The 11,521-nt window shown below is 48.0% G+C and overlaps 1 long non-coding RNA gene across 1 annotated transcript; it reads left to right on the plus strand.

The window, feature by feature from the left end:
• Window positions 1-1,125: 1,125 nt before the first annotated feature.
• LOC107317042 (uncharacterized) lies at window positions 1,126-11,176 on the plus strand. Its single transcript, XR_014948266.1, has 2 exons — window positions 1,126-1,322; window positions 10,187-11,176. It is a non-coding gene; the product is annotated as an uncharacterized LOC107317042 (long non-coding RNA).
• Window positions 11,177-11,521: the final 345 nt, after the last annotated feature.

The following is an 11,521-nucleotide window of genomic DNA, read 5'->3' on the forward strand; positions in this document are numbered from 1 at the left end:
GACAGAAGATGTGACCCAGCCCAGCCTTTCATGGGCATCATTTATGGATGAAGGACCAGCTGGCATCTCCAGGGCGTAATGGGTGCAAAGTATTCTGCATAGGCAACGCATACAGCACCAAAGTTCATCCATGTGGACAATGCCAAACCCAAGTGTACAAAGCCCTGCCCCTGGAGACACTCAAGGTTGGGCTGGAGGGCCTCTTAGCGTCTGATCAAGCTGTAGGTGTCCCTGTTCATCGCAGGAGAGTTGGTCTAGATGGCCTTTAAGAGCCCCTTCTTGATTCTATGATTGTAAGCCTGTAATAGAGCTGCTGGTGAGAAAAAAAAGCCATCAAGGGGCATCATCATCTTGGGCATGTGTCCCTGCTTGGGGGTGGGCACAGACATGTTCTGTAGTGCAGCAGTTACCCATTCTCCATGGACACAGTGGACAGAAAATGGCAACAAAAAGGATCAGGGTTAAATACTGAAGAAAGAGGGATCGTATGGCCTTCTACGATCGTTCACCCAGGGAGGGAATAGAGCTGGAACCCCGGGAGTGTCCGAAGAAAGGGAAAAGAGGGGCTCCCCCCTGTCCTGTCGGAGCAGGGCGGCTGTGGGAGGTCCCTGGGAGCCAGGGGTGGGTATAGGGCCGGGCTGTCCTCTGCCTTGTGAGGTTCTGGCTCCATCTACAGGGAAATGCCTCCAAGATGCGGATGGAGCCCTTGGGCTGACGCATGCCCCAAACGGACCTGTTTTGGGTCGCAGCGGAGGGCTGTGGTTACTGCAAACATGATGTTCTGGGCTCTAGGGCTGAAGCCTGAAGCATCTCCTGGGGGATGCAGCCCGTGGCAGGTGGTCAAAGGCTCATCAAGGCAGCCTAATTCACATGCTCAGGTGTGATAAAGCAGCACGAAGCACCTCTATTCTCCCTAGTTAGGAGAGGCTCAACCATATCCTCATTCCTCCACCTGCAAGCAATTGTAGGTGGGCATGAAGTGGTAACAAGTCCAGCCTGATCCACTTAGCTTAATAAAAGCAGTATTTAGTGAAGGTCCTAGCTCAGAATAAGGAGTTCTTTTAATGCCTCTGCTGTGTTTTTGTTTCCTATCTCATTCATGCTCTATCTCCTGTCTGCATTGAGCTGTAGTGCTGATGGCCTCCAGTTGGATCCACCGATGTGTCTTTGTGGTGGGATAATCAAGAGTGACCCAACTTTCCCCCATTGCAGCTGTCTGCTCCTAGGGAGATGTGCATCCTTCTGGCTCTCACCCAGCCTTTGCACTGTTCCATTACTCTGATGGCAACTGGATCCAGCAGAAAATTCTCAGCTGATGGCAGGTAAGACAGTGTTTATCCCCAAAACTGGGATCATCCTTTTGGATGTGGGGCTCCTTCCATGTTTTTGCTAGCTAGGTTGAAGGATCAGAGGGGTGCATCTATCCTGATAACGCTGGGACAGATGTGTGACTGTGGTAGCAGTTTTCTGTCCCTGGTGGTAGGGGTTCTGCTCTGAGTTTTCCTCCAAGTCAGGGAGTTTGTAGTTATGTGTGGAGCCAGACAGCCTGGTTGGTCCCCAGAGGGGGATGTGCAAAGCACACGCAGGTATGCTTGCATGCATCTATATTCAGTACAGAGCAGAAATGCCCCTCTGGTCTCTTTTTTTTTTCCCATCGCTGTTCAGACTGTGTTCCAGCACTACCCACTCTTTATTTCCTCCTTCATTCTGTAAGAAAGAAAAACAGAAGGAGAGGAATGCAATATTTGCAAGCTCATTGTTTCCAGCCTCCATCAACTGGATAAAACAAGCCACCAGCGAGCAGCTTCTCGTGACTCTGCACAGAGCCCTTGCCAGAAGAATGGGGCTGTAATGAAAGCCGTATGCAGGAAGAAGCAGGAATTCAGCAGTGCCCTCGGCAGAGCTCTGCTGGGATGTGCTGCAGCTACTTGGGAGAGCCATGGAGAGGGGCAATTTGTGGCTGAGTGTCCTGCCAATGCTGAGGCAATCTGGAATGGCTTTGGCATGTGTGGGCTCCTTCTCTGGGCTGAGATTTTTCAAGTGCAGTGGGATGGCAGGGGCAAAAACAAGGAGGATGAGCTCTGGTGGGGTGGGAACAAATGGTTGCAGTGACTCAGGGTATGGTCTTTGTAGTTTTTTTTCTCTATGAGGCATCTTGGATTGATCTACTGGCACTGCCTTTGGACTTAGTCTGGTCCCTCTAGGATTTTGCTGAGGGATTTTGATGACCCGTGGATGACTCCATGAATTGGAAGCCGTTCTGTGCATACAAAATGCCACACATTTGCCTGTCTCTGGCTTGTCATGAGTGTTCAAGCCATGATCACCTCACCGGAAATCTCTCCTTCAACTGATACTACAGTCAGATTAATTCCTTCCAGCATCTCTTTGTGCTCCTCATTTCCCCATGGATCCCTTCTACTCTCTTGAGGGAGGTCTGTGCCCACAGTGCTATCTTCTAAAGACCTTTACAAGCATACCCACAGCTCTTATTTGTAGCGCTTTGGGAACCTTGCTCCTCAGTGATAGTGCTCAGGGCCTTCCCTTGCGAGGAGCGGGGAGAGGCTGCTGGTGGGGGTAGAGATCCCCAGAGAGCACCGGAAAGATTTGTAGGACATGTCTGGGATGCCTGGGATGTGTGGAGCAGCCAAGATGACATTTTGGCACTGTGCCTCTCGCTAAGATGTAAGAAGAAGAAGATACTTGTGCCAAGGTCCTATTTTGAAGCAGCCCCCTTGAGCCCTTTGATACAGATAGTGCTGGGCATAGGGTTTCACACATCTTTATAGCTCACATTCCCTTGGGAGAGAAATCTCAGCCTTGCTCAGGCAGGCTGCTATCTGCCTTGGCTGCTGGGCTGCAGGCAATGGCTGTCCTTCATCACTAAGTGCACCGGCCTCAGCTATCCTTATCCTATGTGTTTCCACAAGGAGATAGTGCCAGATGATCCTTGTGGTCTTTTCTAATCTATCATTCGTGCAATGACTGTGAGCTTCCACAGGGCCCTGGTGCATGTTCCTCTTTACTGCTGGAGTATGTGGAGCCTTTCCAAAATCACCATGTACAGCATGGAGCATGAACAAAGGACGCTCACCTCCAGCTCTCCAAGCTCAGCAACCTGCTGCTGTCCCATCTTTCCTCTCTCCTTCATTTGGACTAAGTGTAGTCTCAGAGCCATCAGTCTTTGTGGACCAGGAGCTGCAGATGCTGAAGGATTTGGTAATGCAAAATCCTAAGGCAACACCAGAGATCTGAGCTCTTGGAGCAGCTTCCATCCTGTAATGCTGTCCTACCCACTTCCTCCTTATTTATTTTAATCATCTCTGGATGATCAGCATCAGTTCCTTTTGTTTCCCCATCATGTTACATAGAATCATTAAGTTTGGAAAAGACTCATTCGGTCCAACTATCAGTCCATCACTACCATGCCCACTAACCATGTCCCTCAGTGCCACAGACTTCTCCAGCTGTGTGGGACCTTTTATTACTCAGGGAAGAAAACTCTGCATGTATGAGATGCTCAGCTACGGACCTAGGCCACCTCCCAGCCTGGATGTTCCTTGCACTATGAGCTCATACCACTAGAGGTCGGCCGGTCCCTACCGATGGGACCACTGGAAGGAGGAGGTGGGAGCAGCAGGCCAAAAGGACTTGGCTGATGGAGCCTTGTGTGTGTGGATGTGACAGATACTTCCTCTCCTATTGACATTTCTCCCGGCCTCAGGCCAGCTTTCCAGGCTTGGTGCTGCTCCCCATATAGATCGGTGTATTTGACACGCAAGAAGAAAGGCAGGTTTTTAAGGGCAAGGGAGCGCTGGGACAGCTGGAGTGCCAGCTTTTCCTGGAAAATAATGAGGGGGAGGGGGGAAGAAAAAGATTCATGCAGTCAGCCAGTGCACATAGAGCTCTGGCGGCTCTGTCATTGGAAAGGTGAAGAGTTATCCTCAGCCTCATGGAGAGGGGCTCAGTGCTGGTTGCATTCTGCCTGCTGCTTGGTGATCTGTAGGAACTGGTGACTTGTCATGTCCCTTGTACTGACTGTGAAACCTGTAAGGGCTGAGCCCCACCTGTCCTCAGTGCAATTAGCTCTAGAGGTGTGGCCAGAGTGGTTAATGAAGATCCAGCTCCTGCTTTGCTTGTTTCTGTCCATCTACAGAGAAAGGGATGAGGTTGGGTTAGCGTAGCTTGCAGCTGTGCTGAGTGCTCTGTACTGGTGGTGAGGGCATGGGAGATGGCACATTGTAATTAAACAGCAAGTATTAGCCCAGCAAAATTGTGAACAGAAGTTGACAAGTTGGTTGTGAGCACTGTAGTAATGGAATATGGAGAAGACCTTTGGTACACCAGATGCTGTCCTCAAAATCACACAGCCCTCCTGTCTGGTGGTCCTGTGCTCTTCTTATAGGTGCTGTATTCCCATGCTAGGTCAGATAGGCCCAGTGTTTTATAAGACCCTAAGATTAAATTGTGTTGAGGCTACAGCACAGATGACATCTTGGTCCAGGTCCCAGCCACTTTCCACCATGGCTGGAGATGGGCTACAAGCCACACCATAGGCACCCTAGACACCACACCAATCTTTCTCAGTGGTTTTTGAAGTTCAAGGAACCTTTCTCCCTCCTGGAACATGACCCCCAAATGCCTGCCTACAGCTGGATTCAGCTGAGAGAAGTCTTTTATTTCTTTACACGATGCTTGTGTGCTTGCACGTCTGAGCTTCTATCTATTACTATCTTTGGTTTCTCAGCTGCTGAGCAGGATGCTGCACGCTTGCAGTGTCCACAAACTATGCTTCAATGGAGAGTCCATAGAAGACTGATAGAGAATGATTTTCACCTGATTCTCTGCTCTTGGAGTTATTGGAAAGGCGGTGTAGTTTCTTCATTTACCTGCCCAAGCTTTAGGTCACTGTGGGAGTGAATCGCTCAGAGGATGTGTCTCAGTCCCCTGGGCAGCAGCCAGCCCTGATTCCATCCAGATGCTCTCCAAATGGCTTTCAGCTGTCTCTCCTTGAGAAGAACAGCTTGGTACCTAACACCCAGCTCAGTGCGTGGCTCAGACAGGCTGCTCCCCGCCAGTGCTTCCAAGAACTCTGCGATCCAGCGGCTTCCTCCGGTCGCCAGGCGTTGGGCCCTGCCAAATCTTCTCCGAGGAGACGGTGATGACAGAGTTTGCTTTACGGAAGGGGAGAAGCAAGCCTACCTCCAAGCATAGACCCAGCCAGCTGTGGAGAATTGGGTGAATGGAGCTACAAAGCTCTGGAAAAATCAGAGCTCTGAGCTGGTTGCGGCCATTCCAGCCATGGAGGGAACTCACTGGATTAAAGTCAGCCTTCTGCTGCTCCGAACTTCAAAAAGGGCTGAGCTGTAGCTGGTTTGAACTCAATATCTCAGTTCTTCCATTTGTTACCTAGAGGAGGCCAATTTTTGTAATTTTTGGAAACTCATTTCATGTAATCATAACCCTACGGTACAAGAAGAAAAGACTTTATATAAATACCGACGTGCTTTGTGACACAAAAACCAGATATAGTATATGGAAAATATAACCTCCTTCCCTCTGGAAATGGCTTGGGATTATCTACTTCTTGTTCTTGTAACTCGTTCTCTACATGTCTCTGCTTCAAGGTTGATTTACTGCAAATATCTCTGTGTTCCTTTTGCTGTATTGATTCATAAGAAATCCTTTCACAATGAAATCACATTTTCCACGAACAACAACAACAAAAAAAAGTCAGATAGGAGATGAAGAATATTATTGTAACAGGAAAATGGTTAGGACAAAGAAAGCTTATAATTTTGTAAACAGAGGTTGGGAGGAGGCTTTTGGGATTGAGTTTCTGGGCAGCGAGTCAGAGGGTTTTTCTTTTCTTATTTTGAAGACTGTACTGGCAATGTCTACAACCCAGAAAGGAGTAAATATAAACAAATTTCCCTTGCAACGCAGCTCTAATAGCAGAATGGAGGATCTGATGAAGGATGTACCCGAGAGAACTGATGGTCTGGGAGAAGTGTTTTAAAGGTCTTGGCACCCCTGATGCTTTGCCAGACAGGATTATGCTCGATGCTGTCTTCTGCTGCTGAATATTTAAGTGACCAAAGCCAGATGATTCCACGACACAAATGTGATGGGGTCACCCGTTCAGAGGGGCAAAGAAATGATGAGGAGAGCACTTTCCAACTAAAATGAAAGTTTGAGAGTTAAAATTCTTTTTTTTTTTTTTTTTTTTTTTTTTTCCATTGGAAGATAAGGCAACAATCTCTTTCCCCTCCCATTAGTCACAGTGAGTAACTGGGTGAAGTGGCTGATGGTGGTGGAAAGGAATGACATTTGGCTAAGAAAAGCAGTTCATGGTATTTGCAAACACTTAGCAAAGCAGGTGATTGCTGTTGTTTTGCTTGCTGAAACCATTCTTCTCTTTTGGACAGCCCGACATCTTTTAGTGGGACAATCAGAAAAATGTGCAGGAAATTGTGATATTTTTTTTTTCTTCCTGCTATTTTTGTCCAGTTCTACCATTGCCAGTGATGACCAATTTGGTTTCTAAACGTTGCCACTCTGCTGGGATAGCTTATAGGGAAGGCATGCGTGGAACGGCTTCTCCCAAGGGAACCATTTTTCATTGCCTGTGAATCCTCAGCTTCAGCGTGTTTTGGCACTGAGGAACATGGAGAGAGAGAGAAACTAGCGAGCAGCTTCTGGGCAGCTCCACGCAGCTCACCTGGAACTGATTTTAAAGGGACTCATAGTCATCTGATGTAAATCAGTGCAGCTCCATCTTTGTTCTCTTGAATTATTTTCCCAAAGTCTTATATCTGGGCAGGAAGAAGGTCTGTGTGTCACGGCTACTGCCCTGCCTGTGCCTTCTGAGGCTGTGTCCTCTAGAGCCATTGCAAATGCACATGAGCTCTGAGCATTTCTTTCAGGTTTCTACCCCAGTGAGGGAGGCAGGTATTTGGCTGGGAGATTTTATGTGTGTGCAGAGAAAAAACCTGCTTGGGCAGGACCAGGGAAATGCCTTTCTGGGGCACAATCCACTTCTAGGTTCAGTGCCAATGACACTTTTGGAGCTGCTGATCTGGAGCTCCGGCTTTTAAGCTCTGGCTTTGGTTTCACAGCATTTGTGAGCTGCTTTGGAAAAGCCTCAAACCTTCTTATCCAGGTCCACCACCTCCTTTCCCAGCTGTGAAAATAACCCAGGGTGGGACAGGGAGCTACACCCTCTCCCCTTCCCGTGGATCTCAGCAGATGTTGTGATGGATGGTGGAAACCAACCCTGTGGAGGTGTCAACGGAATTTGGCTGCAGAAAGAACTTGGTTTATTCTGCCATTCATTGGGCTGTGATTGCTGCCTGACAACTGGCAAAAGCAGCTCATTCCATTCAACCAACAGTGAAACTCTAGATCTTTCTCTGTGCTCTACTTGGAGGTCTTTCCAACTGTCTGTTCTCTGGCTGGCCAGAAAGTGAGGCTTCAAACAGGTGATGAGGGTTGGCTCCAGCTTGGACAGACATGGGGACAACGAGTCTTAGATCTGTTTGGCAAGGATGGCAAGTCACATTATTCCTTGTCTTTTGCCCTCTTTCCTGCTGACTGTATTTGTTGAGGTCAACTGTTGCTTCTAATATGGATCTCATTAGCTGCAGGAGGAAATGGCACTTCCATTGTTGATGACTGTCAGATTCCTGTGCTATCTTTGTCCATCCCAAATCACAGCTGGTGCATCTGACTTTGGACTGAAAATACAACTGCAGTGGGCAATCCGACAGAGCAGGGGCAGCTGCATTGGTGAGATCTTCTTGGCTTTCCCCCTCCAGCTTCTTATCCTGTTGTAGTCCCAGTGAGATGCAACAGAGCAGTGAGGCAAAATGAGAAAGATTCTCTCAGTCATCCCAAGCTCCTTGTTTCATCTTTCACTCTGCACATCCTTGGAAATGGCGATGTTTTGCTCTGTGAGGCCAGGCTGCCTAGCCTGCTTCCCAAAGTTGTAGGCACTGGCTCCAAGTTGATGGTTATCCTTGCCCACTCTCCTGTCATCACTTGTGATCAACACCCAGGGCTTCTAAGGGAGAGATAAAAATATCATAATGCATATAATTGAGCAGCACCATAATATAGGTACAGGGAAATCCCGTGATGCTGCATTTTGAGCCCAGGCTAGTGGTTTGGAAAAGGTTTGTCAGCTTTGGATGGCTTTCAGGCTCCGTTCTACTAACAAGATCCCTGCTCATGTCAGAAGATGTCTCTTAGTGGAGCTGACAGGCAACAAGAGCTCGTGGTCAGAGCACTTCCTCATAATTGCCTTGACTTTACCCACGACCCCATTCAGGCCTGAGCCGCTCCTGGAACTCCACATTTCCTGAAGCATCTCTCCAACTCACTTGCCTCTAGCTCTAAGAAATGGGGTTTCTCAAGTAGGAATAAAGCCTGGGTTTGCAGGGCATCCTGCAGCAAGGGCTGCCTCCAGCAGGGGCTGCCAGGCCACCACCCTAATGCTCTCATCCTTGTCCCTGTGGTGGCCAAAGCTGCAAGAATGACTTTGCCTCTATAAACTGCTCCATGGGAGCTGGCCTCTGGGGTTTGCAGTGATAGCAGGGACCTTGCTCTTGTGTGGACAAAAGGGGTTCATGGAGGGAGAGAAAGCCAGCAGGAGCGGAGCTCAGATCTCTAGTGACCCTTTCTTTGGGGTGAGCTGGGGAGCTGGTGGCTGGCTGTGAAGACTTTCAGAACTTTGCTTGCTCATCTGAAACAGCTTCCTTCAGTCCGCTCCCCACCCCCTAGTTCTGCTCTCCCCATACTTCCCACCCTGCCATGTGCCTGTTTCACTGTCTGCACAGATGTTTCCGGGCATCTGAGCAAGCAGCACATTCCTGCCTGCAGAATGCAGCCCTGCAGTGGTATTGCAAACAGCTGGCTGGGGAGCAAAGAGCCATACTTCAAATGCAGGCCCCAAAGTAGGGTCAGATATGAGGAGTTTGCATAGGTGATGGGGTAGGAGCCTTCGGGTCCAGTGCATAAAGATTATAATCCAGGATAGCAGTTTCTCCTCATAGAACTGAAATGCCAGCTGAGAACAAAAGCCCTGCTTCTTCCCCCATTGCCTTCAGTTTCCTTCTCCAGCTACTTTCTCTTTTTACATTTCTTCTTCTTGAGCACTGTTTCTGCCCTTCAGCCTAGCCTAGTGTCTATTGCAGCATGTGTTGCATCATTAATTATTAGCAAACTTGCTGACATCTGCCAAATTTCTTTCTGGATACTTGCATTAATTCAGGACGGACTTTGATTCCAGGCAGAAACTGCTGATCACCTACAGGGAGCCCTGAAAATCTCACATGGGTGGAGGAGGCCTTCACAGGAAGAGACAGGGTGATGGGGAACGGCCTCACGTTGTGCCAAGGGAGGTTCAGGATGGATATTAGGAAAAACAACTTGAGAGTGGTGAGGTATTGGCACAGGCTCATGGTTCTTTGTGGTGTGAACGAGAACTACAAGTCGAGAAGTGATAGAAAGAGCAATATCAAAGGATAGACAGAGGGATGGGTGCAAAGAACACTGGGTGGAGGAGAGAGGTGGGGAAGAGCAACAGACCACGAGGTGGGAGGCTGGTAGAAGTGGTGGGATGGAGAGATGTGAGGGCACCAGTTGTTTTTGAGGTAGAAGAGAAGTAGTAGATGGAATATTCAGTCCTCTTTTGCAGCTAATGTGGGAAAACAGCAGCAAATGGGCTGGGAGACCCTCACTCTCCTCTTGAGATAACAGTGGGGGTTTGTTAGAAGGATGTCACTTCTTTGCTTTCAAAACCCATCCCATCTCCACGTAGGACAAAGTGAAACATGCTGACACGTGGCTGCAGAGAAAGGCACCCTAGTCAAGGAGTACCTGGGAAGCTGGCAAAGTTGTGGCTCCTGGGAGCAGATGCCTTTAAAGGAAAATAAAGAAATAAAGCAACCCGAATCCTACATGCTGGAGGAGGAAAGCAGAGAAGTCCCTTCAGCTATTGAAACTGCCTTGTCAGCATCCATGAGTGGTTGGCTGGCTTGCTGGCTCTGACAAAAATTGATTGGGACCATGTGGCAGTCAACATAGGAGAGGGTGGGAGGATGCCAAGTTTTCCTACGTGTATATATGTGTGTGTGTGTGTGTGTGTGTATGTGAGTGTGTATTTATTATCCCATCTCTTCTGCAGTTCCCCGTGTGACTGGTGCCAGCAAGCTGTGGAGATGTGGCCTTTCCCTGGAATGAGGAATGCGTCAAGGAAAGTGTGGTTGCATATATTTATGAACATATGGAGGCCCTGGAGTCACGCCACATGGTTTGCCACTAATTGAAATGGGCTGGCTAACCTCTGATTGTGGCCACCAGGAGCAACCTTGGGGGAGGGATGGCAGAGGGGGAGGGCACAGGAGGAATGGGCACAGTCTGTCTTCCAGGGCATGACTCCTCATATCCTCATGTATCGTGAATGGATGGCACAAGCTGGCTCTAAGTTGAGGGGCTCCTTCTACATTTGGAGTTTGTGGCTCTTCCTCTAGGCACCTTGCCTCTAGATTCCCTTAGCGTCTCTTTAACTCTTCGCTCCTTGAAGAACTTAGTCTGTCCTAAAGGAACAGCTGTGGGAAAGCACAGAGGGGAGGACCTCAGCACATTTGTGATTCTGCCAGATCCCTACTGCAAACTCATAGAGCTCTGCTGGATTCCTCAGGCCATCTGCATGTGTCCAGGTTCAAAGCATCTCCAGTCTCCTGTCCATGGAATAGAAACTAAAACTGTGACAAGATCTGAATTACTTGTGCAATGAGGATGTAACGTGTAAGGAACAAAGAAAGACGGTGTTTTTTCTAGAAACAACATCCACAGGAACAGAGGAATTTACACAGGGGATTTCTAGAAATAAAATGGGATGCCACTGCTATAAGGGAAACATGGTTTTAAAGTAAGAGTTCTGAAAAAAAAGTCACAAACCCTAGAAAAGCATCTAAAATATGGCACTCTTGTATCATGGATTGCTCAGAAACAAAAGGTCTCCCCTGTGTTTAATTGTTTGGGTGTAAAGGGAAACAACATGATTTTCAACAAGCTGAAGGAGTTTTTTCCTTGAGTTGTTCTAGGAATTTGGTTACTGAAAAAGAATAACATCTGATTTTGATGTATGGCATTGTTAAAATATTTTAACGTAGGTTCAAAGTGTTTTCTAATACATAGACAGGCTGACCCATTCATCATCAGGCACTCAAGATGTGCCCAAACTATTTCAGGGTACGTCACTAGTGATGGTGTGAAGCTGTACTTGCTGTTATTTAACTCCATCTTCCTCAGGCTGTTGAGTCTTGGGTAGAGCTCTAACTTTCCACTTACAGCTATCAGCATCTGAAGTCAAATCTCACAGTACCTTTGAATGGAGAAGATCATATAAGCATCGTTACAAATATGTATATTGGGAGGCAGCTGAAGATTCCTACATGCCTATAACCATCCTTATTTAATCTTTATCTGCCACTGATCTAAGAGATGAGAGATGGCA

The sequence above is a fragment of the Coturnix japonica genome, chromosome 7 (genome assembly GCF_054131305.1).
Source record: "Coturnix japonica strain WE chromosome 7, WE-NBRP24, whole genome shotgun sequence".
Taxonomy (NCBI): Eukaryota; Metazoa; Chordata; class Aves; order Galliformes; family Phasianidae; genus Coturnix; species Coturnix japonica.